This window comes from Aquarana catesbeiana, linkage group LG02 (genome assembly GCF_042186555.1).
Source record: "Aquarana catesbeiana isolate 2022-GZ linkage group LG02, ASM4218655v1, whole genome shotgun sequence".
Classification (NCBI taxonomy): domain Eukaryota; kingdom Metazoa; phylum Chordata; class Amphibia; order Anura; family Ranidae; genus Aquarana; species Aquarana catesbeiana.
The window spans coordinates 516,562,473-516,585,458 of record NC_133325.1 but is presented as its reverse complement, the minus strand read 5'-3'; the positions used below and the strand labels follow the sequence as shown (position 1 = coordinate 516,585,458).

Sequence of the window (22,986 nt, the reverse complement as noted above, 5' to 3'; positions counted from 1 at the left end):
CTCTGCAGTGTTAGGCAGTGAATCCGGCAGGCTGGTTATACCCAAGTTGATCGATCAGTTTGGTGCATTCAGCCTGCCCACACACAGATCAAATCTCAGCCAGTTCAGCAGGAACCATCTATGATCAGCCTTATGCATCGAATAGTGTTAGCCTGGGATTTATGAATGGCTTATAAATGCAGGCATGGTGTGAAGTAAACACGGCATTGTCCAGGGAAGAACAGATAGTGATATCAGCTTTCTGCTATAAATAGGTCCTTTAGTGCTTGTCACGTCTGTATCAGGCATTAAGTGCAGTGCTGCACCAAGGCTAATCAACTGCATAGAGTTCAACCGGCTGATCATATTCCTGAGCTACGAGCGACCTTCTAAAAATGTAAGGTATGCTTTTACTGGAGAGGCCCATCCCCCAAATACAGATTGCTTTAAGTTGGCGACCGATTCATTCACCGGCTCACTGATCGCATGGGTGAGACCGGAGAAGTGTGGGGGGGGTCCCCTCCCACCGCCTATAAGAACGTTTAAGCGGCTGAACTTCCGCTATGATTGTATTAACTGTGCACAGATTTGCCGGCGGAAAAAAAATATCTGGATAATGCCTGTAGCTACAGGCATCATTCAGATATCACCACTGAAAGTCCATGACATCATATGATGTACTGCCGGCGCGACGTGGTTAATGACTGGCCGTCCGATGCCCCCTTCAAGATTCTGAACATTTGATTTTTATTTTGTGAAAAGTTATCATGCAGCATTTTTATTTTTATCTAAATTCATTATTTTCTTGTGTGTACTACCTTTTAGAGTACGGGTCTTAAAACTGTGGCCTTCCAGTTGTTCAGGAACTACAATTCCCATCACGCCTAGTCATGTCTGTGAATGGCAGAGTTTTTTACATTGCCTTTTGGGATGTGTAGTTCCACAACAGCTGGAGGGCCGTAGTTTGAAGCTCCCTGCCTTAGAGGATTTCACTTCATATCCTTACTTGGCAAAGACCACAAGTATGCTTGATTGTCAGCTGTGTACGCAAATCATTTCCATGTATACACAGCAGCACTGCGATGGACACCTGTCACAAATATCAGAGCTGATGAAGTCTACAGCAGCTGGTTATTGGCTTCCTTTTATAGATTGTAAAAGGAAATGATCTTTAAATATTCCACTGAGGACATTATATAAAGCCCTGTTATCTTTCTTTTTAAACTTCTGTGACAGCTTGCTTTATCTACTGCCTGTCCAATACATGAGACTTGTGAGATCACCTTATGATGACTTGTATTGATAGCTTAGTTTTACCACTTTACTACCCGGCCATAGTAAAATGACATCCACAGATGGGATCTCCCATCCTGGGTGGACGTCATATGACGGCCTGGGCTTCCCGTCCGTCTAGGGGGCCCTCGCGCACGCCCGCCGCGTTGCTCGGGACCCGATGCGTGTGCCCGGCGGCCGCGATGTCCGCCGGGCACCCGCGATTGCCCATTAACCGGGCCGGACCGTGGATCTGTGTGTGTAAACACACAGATCCACATCCTGTCAGTTGAGAGGAGACCGATGTGTGTTCCCAGTACAGAGGAACACCGATTGGTCTCCTCCCCTTGTGCGTCCCCTCCCCCTACAATTATAATCACTCCCCTAGGAAACATTTAACCCCTCGTCTCCCCCTAGTGGTTAACCCCTTCCCTGCCTGTCACATTTATACAGTAATCAATGCAATTTTATCGCTGTATAAATGTGAATGGTCCCAAAAATGTGTCAAAAGTGTCCGATGTGTCCGCCATAATGTCGCAGTCAGGAAAAAAAATCGCGATCGCCGCTATTACTAGTGTAAAAAAAAAAAAAAAAAAAAAAAAAAAAAATGCCATAAATCTATCCCTTATTTTGACGCTATAACTTTTGCGCGAACCAATCAATATACGCTTATTGCGATTTTTTTTTTTTTTTTTTTTTTTTTGCCAAAAATATGTAGAAGAATAAGTATCAGCCAAAAAATGAGGAAAAAATTTGTTTTAAAAAAAAAAAAAAAAAAAATTGGGATATTTATTATAGCAAAAAGTAAATAATATTGTGTTTGTTTTTTTTTTTCAAAATTGTCGCTCTTCTTTTGTTTATAGCGCAAAAAATAAAAACCGCAGAGGTGATCAAATACCACCAAAAGAAAGCTCTATTTGTGGGAAAAAAAGGACGTCAATTTTGTTTGGGTACAATGTCGCACGACCGTGCAATTGTCGTTTAAAGTGTGACAGCGCTGAAAACTAAAAATTGGTCTGGGAAGGAAGGGGGTGAAAATGCCCTGTATTGAACCGGTTAAAGGGGTTTTTCACCTTAATGCATTAAGGTGAAAAACCTTCTGTGCCGCAACACACGCACACACACACACACACACACACACACCCCCTTTTTCTTACTTGAGCCCAATCATTTTGGTGAGCACAGTAGCTCCAGCACCACTGTCTCGGGTCCTCACTGGATAGATTGATAGCAGCTAGGACCATTGGCCTTGGCTGATGTCAGTCAAACCCAGTGACGCGGGGACCCCGAGTCCTGCTGTCTGTGTCAATGGATGCAGCTGCAGGACTCGGGAGTGTGCCTGCACGAGGTCCCCCATGGGAAGCGGCTCTCCAAAGAGCGCTGCAGAGGAACCCCAGAAAAGGAGGATTGGAGCCACTCTGTGCAAAACCCTTGTACAGAGGAGGTAAGTATAACATGTTGTTTGAAAAAAAAAATAACAAACCTTTTACAATCACTTTTAAGGCACATACAAGTAGCACAAATGATTTATAGTGTAGTAATAACCATGGTTAAGCTGGCCATAGATGGATCGAAATTTGGCTGGTTCAGCATGGACTGGACGAATTTCAATCCATGTATGGCTGTTCCCGCTCCACAGAAGTTGATCGTTACGGGAATGTTGGAAAACTTTTGACAATCAACGGCTTCAGTCAGTCTGCTGCAGTCACTGATCAGTGGAAACTAAAAAAAAAATACTTGTCCAAGGGACTAAATTGGGGTCCAAATCAAAAATATTTTTGTGTGTTTTGTTTTTTTTTTTTTTTTTTTTAAATCTTTAAGATTTTTATGCCGAGTAAATAGATGCCAAGCATGTCACGCTTTAAAATTAAGCGTGCCCCTGCAGCAGTAACAAACAAGGACATTTTACAATCCATAGGCAATGCTTTAAAACCCTTTACGGTTAATACTTCAGATTTACACATGAGGTCTGGTGCTAGAATTACTGCCCACGTTCTGACGTTCATGGTGATACCTCACATGTGTGGGACGACAGCTGTTTGTGCGTGAGCACAGTGATGAAGGCGCTTTCATTTTATTTGTTTTTACATTTGTGTTTTTGTTGTTTTTTAATCACTTTTATTGCTGTCGCAAGGAATGTAAACCTCCATTATGACAACAATAGGCAGTGACAAGTACTCTTTTTATGGAGAGATCTGGGGTCTTATTGGAGAGGAGGTCTCTTCTTTGCCCTTTTTAAAAGCATTTGATCAGGCCATGATCGGCGTAATCAAGTGCTCTCCGTTTTTTTAAAAGTTGCGCTGGGAAAACCGGAAGTGATGTATGCTCATCCTTCCTTCCTGTTTTCCTGTCTCATATAGGTGGACCCAGTTTTTGTCCACCACTATGTTCAGCCGGCGGAAGCGCCGACTGGTCATTTAGGTGTCACGATGAGATGGGACAGCCTATGGAAGGCAGCGGCTAGTCAGTTGCTCGGATTGCTTTTACAAGCGAGCCAGAACTGCATTTCCTGGGCATTGGGTGATAGGGATGCACTGAAATTTCTGCGGCCGAAAAAAAAAAAAAAAAAAAAAACTGCGGGAAATTGTGTTTTTGGCATATTGCCAAAAGGAAAATATTGCTTATAATGGAGCCGAAAATGGGGTGGGGCCTGCCCCGCCCCTGATGACGCCCATTGGGGGGGTCATCCTGGCTCCCCCATGATGATCTCCGTGTGTCACGAAGCTGAATTGCACGGGCTGCAGTATCCATGTTCCGCCTCCTGTGACAAACTGCACACTGATCCAATGGTGGGACATTGAATCAGCGTGACATGATCACAGGAGGCAGGACATTTTTACTGCGGCCCTGGCAATTCAAATACAGCTCACTGACACACGGAGATCGCCACTGTGATCCGGGCACTGGTGAGGCTGCATCTGACGGTTTTTATTGTGACTGCGACATTATGGCGGACACATTGGACAATTTTGACACATTTTTGGAACCACTGGCATTAATACAGCGATCAGTGCGATTATAAATGCATTGATTACTGTAAAAATGTCACTGGCGGTGAAGGGGTTAACTGTGTTCCCTGGGAGGTGATTCTAACTGAAGGGGGAGGGACTAACTACAGGAAATGACAGATTGTGGTTCCTAGCTAATAGGAACACGCGATCTGTCACTCCCGTCAGAACAGGGAAGTGTGTGTTTACACACACTCGTCCCTGTTCTGTGTCTCCTGGTCACGATCGCTCATAGCCGACAGTCATCGCGACCGTTGGCTACGAGCATCAGCACTCCCGCTGCGCCTGCTATCCGGACCTCGCAAGCCCACTTACAGTAACGTGGCTTCGCGCAGGGGAGCCAACCTGCCGCAGTAAAACTACGGTGGCTGGTCTGGAAGTGGTTAAAGAGATTGTAACAGTAAAAGTTTTAAAAAAAACGAAAAACGAACATGGTACACTTACCTGCTCTGTGCAATGGAATTGGACAGAGTGGCCGCGAACCTCCCCTTCTCGGGTCCCCCGTCGGTGCTTCTGGCCCCCTCTCTGTCCAGTGCCCCTAATGGGATGTGGCTTCCCATGGGGCACTCATGCGTGCTCGCTCCTGAGCCCTGCTGCTACGTTCATTGACACACAGCAGGACTCGGCCCAGCCCTCCTACTCCCTCGTAATTGGCTTTGATTGACAGCACTGGGAGCCAGAGGCTCCCAGTGCCCCAACACAGCCAGTAAGACATAGTAGTGAGGGGAGAGAAGAGCCGCAGATGTGCACAAGTAGAGGAGAGAGTAATGATTTAGCTGCTGTTCACAGCGGTGCGACTTGTCATGTGATTTGACAGATCAGAATCGCACGATAACCATTCAAGTCAGTGCGACTCCAATTTGAAAGGTTCCTGCACTGTTTTTGGTGATTTTTCATGTGCGCCTTGCATTGACATCTGTGCATGGAATCCCACAGATGCCAGCGAGCCACACATGAAATTGAACTGACCAGCGGCTTTAAAATTGTGCTAAAGTATGGCCCTGTTGGCTATGTTTTATATTATTTAGCAGGACAACTAAACCACCTAGTCGCATAGGTCCTCCCTGTAGTTCCCCATCACTCAGAAGCACACTCTTGGGACTAAACCGTTGCCATTCTTAGAGGCTGCTAATTTATCTATTTAATCTATTTATTTAATTTATCCCCCCCTGCAAACCCCACCTACCCATCCTGAAACTGGTCGGTATGGGTTGAGGATAAAATCCTCATTTAATTTAATTACCTCTCAGATAACTTATCCTTAAGGGGAACACCCCATTTCTGCACAACTTTCCAGATACTGCATTATGGAAATTCCATGGTATTGTAACTCTTGCAGACATTTTACTAGAAAGCTGGTGTGCTCATTCATACAGGAAGGAGACTATTTACCCCTTGGTTTAATAAGTTCACCTTTCGTTACATGTTGCACCCATATTTAAGGTACATGCACACTGGGCTTACAAAAACGCAAACCAAAATTTTTTTTTTTTTTTTTTTTTTTTTTTTATCTTCCCCTTAAGCGTTGAGCTTAAAATATGTCTCTCAACGTCCTAATGTGCATGGGCACATAAGATAACCCTGAGCTGCTTTTACAGGCAAAACTCCTGTAGAAGCAGTGTTGTTTTTTTTTTTTTTTTTTTTTTTTTAAGCCCATTTGGCATGGACTCTTAGGGTGTCACATGTTGCTATGCAGCACCCCCTGCTCAGCCCCACCATCCCTCCGTGAGAGCGAGCAGGGATTCTTCTCCCCCAAAGCCAATGTAACATTTTGAAATTGGCATGGCTGTGCAGATCTCTGTCTGCACAGCCATGTCATTCATTCACAGGAATCTGTGTACTAAACCCACAACTGTAAAATCAGTTTGTATTTGCAGTAATGCATGCTTGTTATACTCACTCACTGTGCAACGTAAGGGGTCAATCCTCTCCTCCTTCTTTTACTGTCCCCAATACATGTGCTGATGGCACCTAGGAGCCACTCTGCACATTCTTAGTTTGGTGTGTAGTGTTAGAGTGAGTGTGTGTGAGATATATATAGGGTCAGGGGTCATGCAGCCTCATAGGGCAGTCAGAGGAGAATGAAAACTCCTACAAGCTTTAACCAGTGCTCGGCTGGACACTGGTAAAAGTCACAAGACTGTTATAACTGCTGATTAGCAGTTTATATTTACTAAAATAATTGCATTTCCAAGTCCTGTGTACTGTGGGAGACCAGATACACCACTCGGGGACCAAGATAACCCCATCATCAGATGAAACTGGGCAAACCTCTCCAGGCTATTAAGAACTCATACACAGATGGCGTTACTGGAGTTTTTCTGCACTGGATTATTGTTGGGGCAAATAGAAAACAATTGTTCACTTCCACACTATCCAAAAGCAAAAAGTTTTGACTGGAATTGGCTTTTCAAGCTGAACTCCTGGTAAATATTACCCTTGCAGTGGGGCTTTATCTGCATTGCATGGGCTAAATGCTTGTTTTTGTTTAGGGAGAACAGAAAAAAAAGTATACCTCCCTTATTTCTTGCTCTACTCCACCCCTCTAGCTGTCTGTCCTCTCCACTCTCCGACACTCCAGATTGTGGACGGACACGCTGCATCCTTGCTTACAATGGATGATTGCTGTTCAATGTTGTACGTGTCGGCTGTGGCTGGGAGGTACCCATTGTGCAGCTGGGAGGAGGCCTGCAGGAGAGAAGAATAAGGCCCCCTTCAGACGGAGTGGACTCAGTCAAGCGAATCCGCCTGCTTAGCGAATCTGTCCTCTGGGGCAGGCGGATTACAGGGCTGTGTCCGCGGACATGGACACAGCCCACTATTCTCTATGGGGCAGTTGGATGGAAGTGGATCGCCTGTCTGTTTCTATCAGCATGTCATCTGATCTGCTAGATGGATGGGGTACGTCTTGTTTTTGGAGGCCTGGATCGGATGCCGGCGGACAAATGTCCACTGACATCCACCACTCAAAAGAGCGCTATGGATGGTCCAATCAGGTCCACCTAAAAAACTGACAGACAGACCCAATCAGTCCATCAGTTTGAAAGGAGCCTAAGAGTAAGACCCCATACACACTATACAACTGTTGTCTGATATCCTTTAGATTTACCAAAACCATGTAGTGCAAGGGCCTGCTTTATTGTATACAATTTGAAAAACTCTTAAGGTTTGACCTCATATTATATGGTTTAGAAAAATCTAAAGAAAATTGTATAGTGTGTATCCAGCTTAAGTATAACTGCTATTTTCTGTTTCCCCATTTGAATGAATGCAAGGCTTCCTGTGATTGGGTGAGGCAGGTGGATGACATAATGATTCATTCAGAAAAAACAAAGCTTCCTGTGAATGGCTAAGCAATGCTCAGCCTGACTCAATCATGTTCCTGTCCCACTGCCGGAACACAGTGCTGTTTATTGTGTGTAGCTGAGGCTAGAGACAGTTTATACAGCGCTGACAGCTGCTGCATGTGTTAGTGAATACTAAAACATGGAGTTAGGCTTCATGTACACGGGACGTTTTTACAACCTCTCCTGAATGATTTAACTTGACAGTTAACCCATGTTTTAAAATGTCAGTTTTGCTGTGGTTCTCGGCGTTTTGCCGCGTTTGCATTTTAGAAGCGCTTAAAATACCTGCAGCAGTGTACATGAGGCCTTCAGCTTTAATATTTTACTGCTAGGATACTTTGTGGGAAACTTCTCTAAAAGTACATCACCTTTATTGTGCAAAATTGGTTTGTTTTAGAATATGTGAAACATGCTTTTCTAAGCTTTCAGCTTTGCTCATCTCGTGGCAAACCCCACTCATATATTTATACTCTTGCTTGTTGTAGCCACATCTTTAACAGTTCTATGACTTGGAATGGAGAGCAGCTCACTGAGCTACATGTGAAATTTGTACTATGTTGCTGCCCCCCCTACTTATGGATCTCGGCACCTGTTGACAAGACACCATTGCTGACATCACCTTCTAAAAATACTAGATGCCTGGTTTTTATGTTGATCTATTGGCTGCATTGTTGCCTAACTACAGAACACTTTCCCCTCTCATTATCTTCATATTATAGGTGTTCTTGCAGTCTAATACACTTCCTGATAATAGTACATAAAATAACACTGGACAGCACTGGCTTTCAAGCAGAATCAACAAAAAAAAAATAAAAAATCTGACAAGGGTTATAACCCTCCCTTACTCTATCCAAAATGGGGGGGAAACGTTTGCCTATATTTCTACTTTAAGCTTAAATGGCTTACATATATTAATCTCCAGCCTTTGTGCTGCTAAACAGCTTCACTACTGCTGTATGTTTTTTAGAGCAGTGCAGTAGTAAATATGTATTTCCGCAGTGCGTTTATTAATGGCACTGCAGAAATTAACCAAATAACTCTGTACCTTGTGATTGCTGTGATGATGCCCAATCACAAAGGTAACACTAAAATTTTATATCTGGGATCTCCTTTCCTTTCTTTTGCTCACTTCCCCTCCTTTTTCTGTTGTATTTATTAATGAAACATTTTTAATGAGAGGATCGGAAACAGATGATTCATGAAGGGTGTAAATGATTGTGGAATCCTCCCTACACATCTCATCTCCATACTCTGTGTGACCTGTTTATTAAAGTGATGCTAAAGTCTTGTTTGTTATTTTTAAGGAAAAAAAAAAAAAAAAAAATTCTACTTGCCTACTCTGTGCAGTGGCTTTGCACAGAGCAGCATGGATCCTCCTCTTCTCCGGTCTCTCTTCGTTGCTCCTGGCCCCTCCCTCCTGTTGAGTGCCCCCACAGGAGGTAGCTTGCTATGGGGACACCTGAGCTACAGCTCTATGTGTCCATTCGGTTCATTGTCTTCTCATGGCTGACTGACTTTGACAGCAGCGGGAGACAATGGCGCTACGCTGCTGTCTCAGCCAACGAGGAGGGGAGTCCCGGACAGCAGAGTCTCTTATGCAACATCGCTGGAACTAGATGGACCTCAGGTAATTATTAGGGGGGCTGAGGAGGGAGCTGCAAACAGAAGACTTTTCATCTTCATGCATTAAGATAGAAAAAATCTTCCGCCTTTAACAATCATATTAACTTGTTCATTTGCCCTATCCTTAACCCCATTTTCTCCAACCTCCCACTGTGCAGTGGGGACGGAAAGTATTCATTTTTTCCCACATTAATGTACACACAGCACCCCATCTTGACAGAAAAACACAGAATTGTTGATATTTGTGCAGATTTATTAAAAAAGAAAAACTGATCACATGGTCCTAAGTATTCAGACCCCTTTGCTCAGTATTTAGTAGAAGCACCCTTTTGATCTAATACAGCCAGGAGTCTTTTTGGGAAAGATGCAACAAGTTTTTCACACCTGGATTTGGGGATCCTCTGCCATTCTTCCTTGCAGATCCTCTCCAGTTCTGTCAGGTTGGATGATAAATGTTGGTGGACAGCCATCTTTAGGTCTCTCCAGAGATGCTCAATTGGGTTTAAGTCAGAGCTCTGGCTGGGCCATTCAAGAACAGTCACAGAGTTGTTGTGAAGCCACTCCTTCGTTATTTTAGCTGTGTGCTTAGGGTTATTGTCTTGTTGGAAGGTAAACCTTCGGCCCAGTCTGAGGTCCTGCGTACTCTGGACAAGGTTTTCATCCAGGATATCCCTGTACTTGGCTGCATTCATCTTTCCCTTGATTGCAACCAATCGTCCTGTCCCTGCATCTGAAAAACACCCCCACAGCATGATGTTGCCACCACCATGCTTCACTGTTGGAGCTGTATTGGACAGGTGATGAGCAGTGCATGGTTTTCTCCACACATACTGCTTAGAATTAAGGCCAAAAATTACTATCTTGGTCTCATCAGACCAACGAATCTTATTTCTCACCATCTTTGAGTCCTTCAGGTGTTTTTTTTTAGCAAACTCCATGCGGGCTTTCATGTGTCTTGGACTGAGGAGAAGCTTCGGTCGGGCCACTCTGCCATAAAGCCCTGACTGGTGGAGGGCTGCAGTGATGGTTGACTTTCTACAACTTTCTCCCATCTCCCGATTGCATCTCTGGAGCTCAGCCACAGTGATCTTTGGGTTCTTCTTTACCTCTCTCACCAAGGCTCTTATCCCCCGATAGCTCACTTTGGCCTGACGGCCAGCTCTAGAAAGGGTTCTGGTCGTCCCAAACGTCTTCCTTTTAAGGATTATGGAGGCCACTGTGCTCTTAGGAACCTTAAGTGCAGCAGAAATTTTTTTTGTAACTTTGGCCAGATCTGTGCCTTGCCACAATTCTGTCTCTGAGCTCTTCAGGCAGTTCCTTTTGACCTCATGGTTCTCATTTGCTCTGACATGCACTGTGAGCTGTAAGGTCTGATATAGACAGGTGTGTGTCTTTCCTAATCAAGTCCAATCAGTATAATAAACACAGCTGGACTCAAATGAAGGTGTAGAACCATCTCAAGGATGATCAGAAGAAATGGACAGCACCTGAGTTAAATATATGAGTGTCACAGCAAAGGGTCTGAATACTTAGGACCATGTGTTATTTCAGTTTTTCTTTTTTAATAAATCTGCAAAAATGTCAACAATTCTGTGTTTTTCTGTCAATATGGGGTGCTGTGTGTACATTAATTAGGAAAAAATGATTTTAGCAAATGGCTGCAATATAACAGAGTAAACATTTTAAGGGGTCTGAATACTTTCCGTCCCCACTGTATGTGTTCTGTACAATAACCCTTTCACTACCATCTCTCTGTATATGACCTATACAATAAAGGGATAGTCTACCTTTTAGCCACTTTCCAACCGCATGGCTTAGTTATACGGTGGCGGAGTGGCTCTCCTGCGCTGGATCACAGCACTGATTCGGCACTTCCGAGTAGGGGGCTTATGCGTGCCGCTTCTGCTGTGATTAATCACAACAGAAGCCTATCGACGGGTGCTGGCCAATGAATGTCCGCTGGCACCTGATCGTTGAGGAGAGACACAGGATGGAGCTCTGAATATGTAAACAATGCAGAGCTCCGTCCTGTCAACAGGGATGTGGTGGATTTTGTTTCTCAGGGAATAATATCAAGCACATCTTAGTGAAAACACCACACTGTGTGTACACAAACGCTGATTAGGCACACATTTAACCCTTTGATTACCGTAGATGTTTAACCCCTTCAAAGCCAGTGTCATTAGTACAGTGACAGTGCATATTTTTAGCTGTATTCATTGTACCATTGACATGAATAACTATATTGTGTCAGATTGTTCACCACAGTATCGCAGTCCCGTTATAAGTCACTGATCACTGCCATTACTAGTATAAAAATAAAAGTGTATGTGTATGTGTGTGTGTGTGTGTGTGTGTGTGTATATATATATATATATATTTTTTTTTTTTAAAGCAATTTTTTTCTCAGGTTTAGGCTGATATATGTATTCTTCTACATATTTTTGGTAATAAAAAAAAAAAAAAAAAAAAAAAAAAAAAAACTATGAGATATAATATATATATATATATATATATATATATATATATATATATATATTATATCTCATAGTTTTTTTTTTTTTTTTTTTTTTTTTTTTTTTATTACCAAAAATATGTAGAAGAATACATATATCAGCCTAAACCTGAGAAAAAAATTGCTTTAAAAAAAAAATTGGGATATTTATTATAGCAAGAAGTACAAAACATTGTGTATTTATTTTTTTGTTTATAGTGCAATAAATAAAAACCGCAGAGATGATCAAATACCACCAAAAGAAAGCTCTATTTGTGGGGAAAAAAGATGTAAATTTTGTTTGGGTACAGCACTGCTTGATTGCGCAATTGTCAGTTAAAGCGACACAGTGTCGAATCGCAAAAAATGGCCTGGTCATTCAGCAGCCAAATCTTCCAGGGCTGAAGTGGTTAAAGCGGACCTTCAGCCGTTTTTTCGTGTTTCCATCTATTAAATCTTCTGCCCCGTTTTAACATAGTATAGTAAAACCATTTTTTTCTGACAGTAAATGCTTCATACAACCCACTTCCTGTTTCTTGTCTGGTCATTGGCCTAGGCTTGTGACATTATGCACAGCTCTCTTGTGAGGGTTTGCCAGGAAAGGAGGGGGGGGGGGGGGGGGTGTCATAAGAGGGCGAATGAAAGCTGCAGAGCTGGAGGTGTGCCTCTGTGTAAATCCAGGAAGTGAACAGGCAGCAGCTTCAGCTGCCCACAGTTAAAATGTAATCGGACTTTGTGGAGGGAGATTTCTGCAGCTTATTTGGCAAGTACAGAATCGCAGTATATATAAAATAATGTGCAAAGTGGTTGAAGGGAAGCTTCAGCATGGCAAAAATGTTTTTAATACAAATTATGTGAGCAGACTGCGGTTACTCTTTAAGTTGGCCATGGAAGGAGCAACCATGTCAGTGTTGATGGGGGAATCCTTCCTGCTGAGCTATTGTGTTCTCCAAGAGGAGGTGGGGGGGGGGGGGGGGGGGGGCGACACATGGGAGCCGTCCTGGTTGGGAGTGCCCACTGTGCCGCTAGCAATAATCGCATTAAAAATCAAACATGCTTGTTGCCTGCCCATAGATGGTTTGGATCTCTGCTGATGCCCCCTGTATATGTGCATTAACACTTTACAAGTAGGCCCCAGCTTGTGTGCTAACAACACCCAGTCCTCAGCCCATGTGTGTTAACTGCCAAGCACCTAGTTCTCAGTGCAGGTGTATTAACCTCTAAGCACCCAATACATGTGTATCCAGTCTTCCCATCCATCTAAACCATGGGTGCTCAACCTGTGACCCTCCAGCTGTTTTTCGAAACTACAAGTCCCATGAGGCATTGCAAGGCTGACTGTTACAAGCATGACTCCCAAAGGCAGAGGCATGATGGGACTTGTAGTTCTGCAACAGCTGGAGGGCCACAGGTTGAGTGCCCATGATGTAAACCGTCCAGTACTTAGTACTCTGTGTATGTGCTTTAACCACACAGCTCCTAGTTTATGGCTTTTGTGAATCCTTTAGCGACCACTACCCAGTGCATGTGTTTTAGTCCATTAACACCCAGACCCCAGCACATATATTTTATTTCCTTAGCACCCACTAACCAGTTCTGAACTTGTGTAATAACCATTCAGGGCTATGTATGTGCATTATTGCCTCAATACAGAGTCACCAGCGCATAGTGGATAATCCCTTGTAATTATTTCATGCACAATATAAAATATCAGTCTAATCTCTACTGTCCTGGTCCTGTAGTGATCCCTTTTCCAAACCTCTGCCCTAACTCTGTCCCTTGTGCCACCCCAACTGTTCTTGGACTCCATGACAGTTTCTGAAAATAAACGATTTCAGTTTTGGTGCCTCCCTTTCAACGTCCATTATCTAAATCCAACGACGTACTACTCCTGTTTTAGTGTCCTCCGTATCACCTTCATAGGCCCCTGTGCTGCCGATATGCTCACAGTCACCTTCGCTGACCCACAATAACTTGCTTTAATTTCAGCATGCCTGTTTCACTTGACACTGATTTTTGACCTCTATTCTTCCTCTGTAAAACACTTTGCATGGCTTCTATTCTGCAGATTTGCAATAAGCTAGATTTGTGAATGGGTGCCAGGTGCATTATGGGGCTCAGTTCCCTGCCCCTCTCATTCTCTTGTAAAGCTATGGCCATATTTGTTTTTACTGTTTTTTTTCTTAATACTTTTGGATCAGCAACCACCGTTTGAGTCGGTTACCTTTTTTACTGTCAATTTTCATACCCTCGGCACTCTCTTCCTGCACACATTGCTCCCTATCATGCCCTCTGCACTTCTATCCTGAACATACTATCCTCTGCACCCCTCTACTGCACATTCTGCCGAAAGTAAGGTTGGTTTCACATGGGCGTTCTCCGTAGTGTTGTCGAAATTTTATTAAGATTTATTTAATATGTATTGTCAGTGTCTGCCAGTGTTAGTTCTCCTGCAGCCCACTCTAAAGAGCTGACTGACGCCAGTGGAGACCCGTTTTAGTAGTGGAAAAACTTCTTGTAAGATTTAGAGAAGTATTTGCAGAGTGGGGGTATATCCGCTAGTGAAGGGCCCCTGTGCAATGCACAGACGATTGTCGGGGGTGGGGGGTGTTCACTCTGCAAGACGTTATCAGGGGTGGGAGGTGTACACCTGTGTGTCTTATCAGCACGTAGAGAGGCCATGGTGTATTCCTGCAGATAATCTCCCATCCTCAGGAATGGTAGTATAATCTGAGTGTGCGTTCTCTGATCAATGCGGAATAAGGATTTACGCCAACGGTAAAAACGGGAGTCTTTGGGTGCGTTATGGTCGGGGATAGTGTCCATGATTTCAAGGCCAGCCATGTGGTTTTCTTTTGTCTATCTGAAGATGATGGCTTACAGACACAGGGGGTGGGAAATCATACCCACTGCCCCTGCAGAGACATGCCCAGACCTTGCCCTAGTCATTGTTCATTGGTTGAGATTTGTATAACTCTTCCTGTTTGAAGGAATGCCTGTGCTTGATTGGCTGATTGTGAAGCTATCAAGCCTCTATCATTAAAGGGGTTGTAAACCTACATGTTTTTTCACCTTAATGCATCCTATCAGTGACCGGCCCCCCGTTTTACTTACCTGAGCCCTCGAACTTCACCTATGTTGACGCGCTGTCTCTCTGCCAGGGGTTCTTGACTCTTGGTTGGACAGATTGATAGCAGCGCAGCCATTGGCTCCCTCTGCTGTCAATCAAATCCGATGACTCAAGGTAAAGCCATAATGTGCATCACCGCTGATAAGGCTTCTATCTTCATCTGGTCTTCCCTCCGAGTTCTCGGGAGTGGCCTGAGAGTGACTCGGGTCTTAAGCTGGCCATACACCTATAGATTATCTGCAGATTTTCTATGGTTAGATGGAAAAAGTGGAAGATTCCTCCATCCACACAGTTTAGCGAACATGGAGAAATCTGTTGCACTTTTTCCATCTAACCATAGAAAATCTGCAGATAATCTATAGGTGTATGGCCAGCTTAACAAGCACAATTTTTTGGGAAAAATACACTTTTTTGGAATTAAAAAAGACAACAGTAAAGTTATCCCAATTTTTTTTTTTTTAATATTGTGAAAGATAACATTACGCCGACTAAATTGATACCCAACATGTCACGCTTCAAAATTGTGCCCGCTCGTGGAATGGCGACAAACTTTTACCTTTTAAAAATCTCCATAGACGACGTTTAAAAAATTCTACAGGTTGCATGTTTTGAGTTAGAGGAGGTCTATGGCTAGAATTATTGTGCTGGCTCTAACGCGATCACAGCGATACATCACATGTGTGGTTCGAACACCTTTTTCATATGCGGGCGCTACTCGCATATGCGTTTGCTTCTGCAAGCGAGCTCGGCGGGAAGGGTCGCATTTAAAAAAAAAAAAAAAATTTTTTTTTTTTTTTTTAAAGTTTATTTTATCTTATTTTTTTTTTTATTTTATTTTTACACTGACAGGACCTCTTAAATATGAGATCTGGGGTCAAAAAGACCTCAGATCTCATTTACACTAAAATGCAATAAAAAAAAAATAAAAATAAAAGAAGATATCATTTGACATAAAATAAATTGTCCCTTTTTAAGCGCTATGGGCGGAAGTGATGTTTTGACGTTGCTTCCTCCCTGCAATGATATGGAGACTGGTGGGGGGCCTTACTCGTCCACAATGCCTAAAAGGGAGAAGAACCCGATCGCCTTTGCCGCTACCGACGGCTCCGGTAAGCGGCGGAGGGTCCCGGAGCTCAGCGTGAGGAGGGGGGGTGGGCCCCTATCCCACCACCGATAAAAGTGATCTTGCGACGATTCCGCCGCAGAGACCACTTTAATCTGAAAGCAGATCGCCCACTGAAGAAGAGGATACCGGGGTTATGGTAGCTGGCCGCTGCCATAACGATATTCCGCTTCAAAGCAGCGACATAAAACGGCGGTCGGTCCATAAGTGGTTAAGTCGGCCATACACGCATTCAAATTTTGATCCATGTACAGGCAGGGTGGTTGTACAGAAGTCGATCTACTGATTGCCCTATCTGAGTTTTGCCGCCCAATTAGCGTTGCAGGCTAAATCTGGCAGCACTAAACATTGTATTCTGACAGCGGGAGGTCTCCCTGCTGCCAGAATACAATAGCTCAGTGGTGAGGTTTTCCCCATCCACATTGAAGTATGTATTCTTAACTCTGAAAAGTCGTTTCTGTTTTCAGCCTTCTTCAAATCTCCAAATTCCTTTTTAGTTTGCTGGTGTGATCCAACTTCCAGTTAGACTGTGGCTAAGTTTTTGTTTTTTATGGTCCCATTGTAAGTAGGAACATAGCCCTCGCTTGCTTGCTTCTGAAGTGGACTATGGGATTTGTAGTGTGCATAGAGCAGTATACATGACTGCAACTAACGTGCTTCTCGTAAGAGGGAAAAGGATAGGTTTGGGAGCTCACAGAGGATGTTACAGGAGGCCGAAAAAACACAGTAAACAATTGAATGAAGAACAGAATACAAGGCTATTAATTTGTGGCTACGTATGGCTTATTTTATGGGGAATAAGAACATTGTTTAGTGTGACTTTTAGCCAATGTAAATTGTCTCTTATAATCCATGTTGTATCATTTCATGCTCATGTTTGGTTCTCTGTGTTTATTTACACCTGCCTAGTGCCCATGGGGTCCTTTCTTTCTGATTCTGCTGGTTCAACGGTGAGGTGCTGAATTCTTTCCACATTAACTCATAGACAGCAGAGATGTTTGCGCTATGTTTTCTCAGTACGGAGGCTCTTTATAGTTGTTACTCAATTTTCAAGCATCAGTTTAACTATTCTCTTTGGTAGGTTCTCAGAAAATGGCAAAAAATCTGTCAGAGTTTAAAATAGTGTTGTGTACGTAATTGTAATAAATGTATTAACACATAAATGTAGCAACCATAATCTCCATAGAAAAAAACACCCCACAAAAACCGATGAGTATAATAAGAAACAAAACGCTTGTATTTAGAAGGAAAAAAATATCAAAACCTAGTTTCTTGAAAGATCAAAATTTTACCTCCTAGTTTCATGGCAGGATATGGCTCTTCCAGGAAAAGCTCTTAATTTCAGGTGGCACAACCTTCAACCCTTTCCTTCCTCCAAGGATCAAAGCAATTGTCCTCTTTTATAAAAGAAAGTGAATATTTAAGTGCAAAGGAGAAAACTGAAAAAAGTGATAGCTTTCGTTTATAACTCCCATTTTAATTGGCCCTAAGGCTGTCCTATTGTCCTGTTGCATTGTATACACTTCCCTTTGAATTGTTTTAGGAGTATTGAATCTGTTGTGTGCAAATACTAATGTATGATACTGTCAATAACAAAATTGTGCAATATACACAGGTATGCACATGACTTGATGGGTCACATACAACACAAAGATGTTGTCTCCCACCTAGAAGATACTTAACCACTTCGCATCCAGGCCATTTCTGACACTTTGCTCCTACATGTCAAAAATCATAATTTCTTTGCTATAAAATGACATAGAACTCCCAAACATTATATATGTTTTTTTAGCAGAGACCCTAGCGAATACAATGGCGGTCATTGCAACTTTTTATCTTGCACGGTATTTGCGCAGCAATTTTTCAAACGCTTTTTTTTTTTTTTTTTTTTTTTTAAAAAGTTTCATGCTTTAAAAAAAACAAAACAGCAAAGTTAGCCAAATTTTTTTGCATTGTGTGAAAGATGAAGTTACGCTGAGTAAATAGATGCCTAACATGTCACGCTTCAAAATTGCACACGCTCGTGGAATGGCGCCAAACTTTGGTACTTAAAAATACCCATAGGCGACGCTTTAAAATTTTTTACTGGTTACACGTTTTGAGTTACAGAGGAGGTCTAGGGCCAAAATTATCGCTCTAACGTTCGCGGCGATACCTCACATGTGTGGTTTGAACACCGTTTTCATATGTGGGTGGGACTTGCGTATGCGTTCGCTTCTGCGTGCGAGCTCACGGGGACAGGGGCGCTTTAAAAATTTTTTTTTTTTTTTTTTTTTTTTTTTTATTGTTAATTTTACTTAAATTTTTATTTTGACACTTTTTAAAAAATTTTTTTTTTTTTTTTTTTTGGATCACTTTTATTCCTATTACAAGGAATGTAAACATCCCTTGTAATAGGAATATGACACGATCAGTCCTCTTTACAGTGAGATGTGGGGTCAATAAGACCCCACATCTCACCTCTAGGCTGGGAAGCCTAAAATAAAAAAAAAAATAAATAAATAAAATAAAACGATCGACGCTTAACAGCTGAAGCGGCGCCATTTTTTTGAATGCAGAGGCCGGGCGTGACATCATAACATCGCGTCCGGCCTCCGAACGATCATAGAGACTCCGGCGACCATCTGGTCTGCCGGAAATCTCTATGGTGAACATCCGGCGCCGGCGGATCCGCTATCCGACTCACCGATCGCTGAGGTGAGTCGGTAGAAGCACCGGAGGGCGGCGGGAGGGGGGGGGGGACATCCCCTCTCGCCGCCCGTAAGAACGATCAAGCGGCAGGACAGCCGCTATGATCATTCTTATGGTGTACGGAATCGCCGGATGAAAATGCCGGTATCTGAATGATGTCTGTAGCCTCAGGCATCATTCAGATATAAGCCCTGAAAGTCGAGGCCGTCATATGACAGCCTCCGGATGTCAAGCGGTTAAAGCGGGGGTCCACCTATCTGTTTTTTTTTTTTTTTTTTTTGAGTTCATTCACAAACTTTTCTTCTCAGCATTACATACTCACATATTGTGTGTAATATGTCCGCCTGTGTCAGATTTCGTCGGAAAGAATAACTTATATTATTCACTGCAGGCAGTTTCCATCTTCATTGTGGGCATTTGAAGCCCACAAGCATTTATTTCCTGGATGTGGTGAATGCTGTGCTCCCAGCATTCACCGCTCATTCCCACACATGCTCAGTGGCATCCTGGGAAGCCTGAGACTAGCTCCCAGGAGTCTGGGAGAGGCTAGAAACACGCCTACTCCCACGGAAGGAGAGCCAGGAAGTGCAAAGAAGAATAGAAAAATAAAAGGTAATTACGGCGATTTAAATTTTTTTAAACGGCATGTCAGCATCTAGGCAAGGAAGAGAATACATACAGATATTGTTCAAAATTTGGGTGGAACCCCGCTTTAAGGCGGATAGTCAGTGAAACAGGATCTCTGAATGGAGGACAGGCGGATAACACCACCCCCTCCATCCATAGACCTTGTTCCTTTCATAGAAGCTGTAGTATGTCTGCTATGATCGGCAGCGCGAAGGGAGAAAGGTTATTTTAGTTTAAACCAATAAATAAATTGGGTATTATTATTCTTATTATTATTATATATATTATTATTATTATTATATATTTTTTTGTTAATGCACCAATAGAGCGCCAGATCAAATGGGGGGGGGGGGGGGTGTTTTTTAAAATTTTTTTTAAAGTTGTATTAACCCCACTGCAACAGAAGTTTAAAATGGCGGTGGTATGGGGGCAGGAATTTTCTTGAGAATTTAAACGCTTCAGCAACAGATTGATACTGATGGAGACAATGGTGAAGGTGCTTTAAACATTATTTTGTTTTGTAAAACGAATGTAAAAAGTCCTGAGGTATGGGGGCATCAAGTGTGGAGATGTGCAATGTTATATATCTTATTTGCACAAGACAAGATGCAACCTTGATATTCCTAGACCTTGAGTTATAGGTTGGTACTTTCAGGTAATTGGACACTGGCAAAGCTTTTGAGGACATTTTATTCTAGAAAGTCTACTTACTTAGCTGTCGCTTGCCTCACATTTTTTTTTAAATAACACTCCCAGAGAAAGCATGAATGAAGTCAGAGGAAATGCAGAACTCATGATCTGCATACGTGCTCCATTTTAGTGACTAAACTTATTGGTCTTTGCGTAAAACATAACAGGCAACTGACATCTTCAAAAGAGGAGTTTGGGAAAGGCAGCCTACTCCACCTTTCTTACAGATGAACTGTTTGAACCCAGATATTCCATTTCACCTTCACAGGCATCACCTTTAAAAGCGGGGTTCTACTCAAATTTTTAACTTAATCTTACCTCCTTCAGTTAATTGCATAGATGTTCAAATGCTGCACGAAAAAAATTTTTATCGCTGTAATTACCTTTTATATTGTACGTTATTGTGGCACTTCCTGTCTCTCCTCCCATGGAGTAGGCGTGTTTATTGTCTTTCCCCGGCGCCGCACTGTCTCCTGGGAGCTTAGTGTCAGGCTTCCCAAGATTCAGTGCGGGAACAATGATCATGCGTGTGAACAAGCTGTGAATGAACAGCATTCACCGCATCCAGGAAATCAATGCTTGTGGGCTTCACATGCCCACAAGCAAGATGGAAACAGCCAGCATCACATTTTTAAAGTTATTCTTCAGTACGAAAACAGACAGAGGCGGAAATATTACACCCAAACTGTGAGTATTATTTTGGGATTAGCAAAGTGTCTCAATGACCTAAAAAAAAAATTGATCGCTGGACTCCCACTTTAAAGTGTATTTCCACTTTGTTCCCATTCACACACCATGGGAGGAAAAATCTTTTTAATTAATGTTTCTTAGAATAAGGTTTTGCTAAATGTAAATATTTCTGAGCAAGATCAGGGTGAGTCTGCCCCAATAAAGTCAGACAGATTCAGCTTTCACTCGTTAACATAAAATGGGGAAGCCCAGTTTCTAAAGCCCATACACATGGGCCGAATGCCGGGTGACATCGCCCGGTTCAATAAAAATTGGCCGGCAGCTGATCTGACAGAGGCCAGCTTCTGTTGGAAAAGCATGCTGGAACATCAGCCAATGGTTGAAGAAAGCTGATTGTAATGTTCTGGGAGGGGGGCTGTCAGAACACAACAGCTCAGCGGGGGAGATCACTGTACTAACGTCGGATCGACAGTTTTTTGTTTTTCATTGGTGGCATTGGCACTTCCATGAATTAACAAGAAAAAATAAACAATAAAGTTAGCCCAATTTTTTTTTGTATAATGTGAAATATTATGTTACGCTGAGTAAATGGATACCTAACATGTCGCACTTTAAAATTGCTCACGCTGGTGGAATGGCGACAAACTACGGTACTTAAAAATCTCCATAGGCGACCTGCATCGAAAGTGATTGTGGTACTGTTTGTGTCCCAGTCATTGATACTGCAGGAATAGTAGCATGTGAAAGCATTTCCCATGTTTTGGGGTTTATTTGTAGCTTTCAAGCCCTGAAGCTTTCACACCCTGATAAGCGCATTGTGCAGTATGTATCGGTTCAGTAAAACTGCACCCTTGGTGTGATCATGGAGAGTAAAAGTATTTAAATAGGGATGTGTCAGGACTAGAACCATGAAGAAGGTTGCTTGGGTCATCATTGAAAATACACCTGGCTGGGCAACATTTCCACACCAACATACCTGTGTGCAAAGTGATCGACATCCTCCCCAGCAAAAAGCTGCGCAACAAGATCGCTGGGTATATCTCATGAAGCGCATCCAAGGAGGCCCTGTCAGATGCATCTCCACCTAACGACAGGAGGAGGTGAGGGAGAGGAGGGATATACCATGTTCCTGCGGTATCTACCCTGGATCAAGACCTCATTAAGGTTGATCCTGACATCAAGGAAATGCTGAAGCTGCTGGACTTTGGTGGCCTGTCCAACCTGGAGTTTACCCACCCAACCCACTGTAGGGATGAACTTCAAAATGCCCAAGGGGAGGGGGGGGGGGGTTAATTGTTTGTATCATAATGTCCATTTAACTTAGGGAAAACCAAGATATAAAAAAAAAAAAATCTCCATAGGTGACGCTTTAGAAATTAAACGGTTACCTGTTTAGTATTAAATTATTGCTCTCATGCTAACGATCGTGGCGATACCTCACATCTTGTAATAACAGCCGAGCTTAGCTGCATTGGTTGTTATTGCTGGAAAGCCGACCATCAGCTCTAAAAAAAAAAAAAAAAAAAAAAAAAAAAAAATGATAGCAGGGTGATAGCTGTAGGCATCACTCTGGTACGACCACTTCAGCAAAATGACCTACAGGTACGTGATTTTGCAGGAAGTGGTTAAGTACAGTTGGGATTTGGCTGGAATGCTACTGTAACCACCTTCCGCCCAGCCTATTGTCAGTTGACAGCTGGGCGGGACCTTTGTCATCCCCGGATGGACGTCATGCGACCTTGCGATCGCGACAATTGTAACAATGAATGGCTTTGATCCATGCTATTCATTGTGTACAATTGTGTTGCTAGCTGTGATTGCCACACCAGTTATTTGATACTGTACTGCACTGGTGACAATATGTAAAAGAAAATACTGTATTTATTGCCGTATACCACGCACTTTTTCACCCTGGAAATCGGGTGCAAATAATGTGTGCGTGTTATACACCGATACTACAATTTGGGCTACCTAGGAGGGGAGGGGGGCGGGGGACTGAGCCGTCAGCTTATATACAGCGAGAATCTCCTGTATACTCAGCGGCCTCTGTAATATGGAGTCCCCTCTCCCTGGCCGGCATTGGACCAGTGTTCTGTCCATAATAAAAGCCGGTCCAGGAGGCGGTATTTTGTATTAACCCCTTGCCGACTGGCTCACGCCGATATGTCGGCAGAATGGCACGTACAGGCATATTAACGTACCTGCACGTTGCCCTTAAGGATGCGACATTGTGGGCGCACGCTCCACGAGTGTGATCGCGGGTCCCACAGACTCTGTCCGCAGGGATACCCGCGATCGTCTCACGGAGAGTA

General features: G+C 43.1%; 1 protein-coding gene, 1 non-coding gene and 1 pseudogene across 2 annotated transcripts in view; all 3 read left to right on the top strand.

Moving 5' to 3' along the window:
* MAPKAPK2 (MAPK activated protein kinase 2) overlaps positions 1-22,986 on the top strand; it is a 97,042-nt gene that overhangs the window by 12,076 nt on the left and 61,980 nt on the right. The gene's annotated exons all lie outside the window — the stretch shown is intronic.
* LOC141129841 (small ribosomal subunit protein eS17-like) lies at positions 15,911-22,652 on the top strand (annotated as a pseudogene).
* Positions 21,348-21,477, top strand: LOC141130719 (small nucleolar RNA SNORA71). Its single transcript, XR_012242481.1, has one exon. It is a non-coding gene; the product is annotated as a small nucleolar RNA SNORA71 (small nucleolar RNA).